The following is a 2,077-nucleotide window of genomic DNA, read 5'->3' on the forward strand; positions in this document are numbered from 1 at the left end:
ATGGCATTAAAGACATTGAAGGTAACATCCCGATCCTGAACTCGCATAGTAAGCTCACCCTTCTACACATCAATCAAGGTTTGGCCAATAGCCAAGAAGGGTCTTCCCATGATTATGTGAATCTTCTTATCTTTCTCGAAATCAAGAATAACAAAGTCAGCAGGAAAGATGAGTTTGTCCACCTTGACCAATACATCTTCTATAATGCTACGTGGATATATAATAGAACGATTGGCCAACTGCAAGGACATATATGTATGCTTTGGATCCAGGTAGACCCAACTTCTAGAAGATAGATAAAGGCATCAAGTTGATGCTAGTTCCCAAGTCACATAAGCATTTGTCGAATGACACTTTTCCAATGGTGTATGGAATACCGAAGCTTCCATGATCTTTAAGCTTCAGAGACAACTTCTATCGCAGCACAACACTGCATTCCTCCGTTAGAGCAACGGTCTCTAAATCATCGAGCTTCACTTTCCAAGAAAGAATACCTTTCATGAACTTCGCATAACTAGGCATTTGTTCAAGAGCTTCAGCGAAAGGTATGTTGATGTGAAGTTTCTTGAAAACTTCCAAGAACTTAGCAAATTGCTTATCCATCTTTTGCTTCTGTAGCCTCTTAGGAAAAGGAGGTGGAGGATAGACCTGTTTTTCCCCTGTATTACCCTCAGGAGGAGTGTTGACAACAGCTGTCTTCCTTGATTCCAGTTCTGCTTCCTTCAGCTCTTCTTCATCATCCACAACTTCAGATTCTAGAGCTTTAGCTTTTTCAAGATTTACAACCTTTCCAGACCTCAATATATTTTCCTTAACCTGCTCCTTAGCTTTCCTTTTGCCTGGCACTTCAGTGTCACTAGGAAGTGTGCCAGGTTGACAATTCAGCAAGGCATTAGCAATCTGCCCAATTTGATTCTCCAAGTTCTTGATAGAAACAACTTGGCTCTTGCACATGAGCCTCAACTCCTCCAATTCAGATTTTTCATTAGCTTGAGGTAACTGCTGAAGTTGAAGTTGTTGCCTTGGTGCATATTGCGGTTGTTGAAAACCATGAGGGTTATACTGCTTTGCTGTGTATGGCTGATAAGGTTGTTGCACCGTATTTTGATGGTTGCTCCAGCTAAAGTTAGGATGATTGCGGTTGTTGGGATGATAAGTGGCTAGAGCTTGCTGCTGCGACCTCTAAAAGTTGCTTACAAACTGAGTTGATTCGCTAGAAATAGCACACTGCTTAGTTTCATGTGCCCCGCACAAAGCTCACAAACACTAGTAATATGATTAACTCCATAATTAGCCAAAGAGTCCACTTTCATCATCAAAGTTTGAAGTTGAGCAGCTATAACAGTAGCTGTGTCCACTTCCAGAATTCCAGCTACCTTGTCTTGCAATATTCTTTGCGTTGGATTATGTTATTCATTAGCTGCCATTAGCTCAAACAACTCATAAGCTTCATTATAGCTTTTGGCCCATAAGGCTCCACCAGACGCTGTATCGAGCATAGGTCTAGACTGTGCACCTAAACCATAATAGAAACAGGTTATGATCATCCAATAAGGCATGCCATGGTGTGGGCACTTCCTAAGCATCTCCTTGTAGTGATCCCAAGCCTCACACAAAGATTCTCCAGATTGCTGCGCAAACTGAGTAATAGCATTCCTGATTGCAGCCGTCTTCGCCATATGGAAGAATTTAGTGAGAAACTTTTGAGAAAGATCTTCCCAAGTAGTAATAGATCCTGCTGATAGAGTAACCAACACTTAGCCTTATCCCTGAAAGAGAATGGGAAAAGTCTTAGCTTGATAGCATCTTCAGCCACACCATTAAACTTGAAAGTGTCGCAGATCTCGATGAAATCCTTGATGTGCATGTTGGGATCTTCTATAGGAGAACCCCCAAACTGAACTGAATTATTTATCATCTGAATCGTGCTCGAATTGATCTCAAAGGTGTTAGCCGAGATGGCTGGCCTGATAATGCTGGACTGAATATCATTGATCTCAGGCTGAGAATAGTCCATCAAAGCCTTCGGATATTCTGCTTGATCTCCCATCATTACTAGAGATGGTTCCTCAACATT

The 2,077-nt window shown here is 41.6% G+C and overlaps 1 non-coding gene across 1 annotated transcript; it reads left to right on the forward strand.

Moving 5' to 3' along the window:
- The first annotated feature begins 1,557 nt into the window (after window positions 1-1,557).
- On the forward strand, window positions 1,558-1,664 carry LOC141716178 (small nucleolar RNA R71). The gene has a single exon (XR_012572897.1). It is a non-coding gene; the product is annotated as a small nucleolar RNA R71 (small nucleolar RNA).
- The last annotated feature ends 413 nt before the right edge of the window (window positions 1,665-2,077 follow it).

Source organism: Apium graveolens, chromosome 3 (genome assembly GCF_009905375.1).
Source record: "Apium graveolens cultivar Ventura chromosome 3, ASM990537v1, whole genome shotgun sequence".
NCBI lineage: Eukaryota > Viridiplantae > Streptophyta > Magnoliopsida > Apiales > Apiaceae > Apium > Apium graveolens.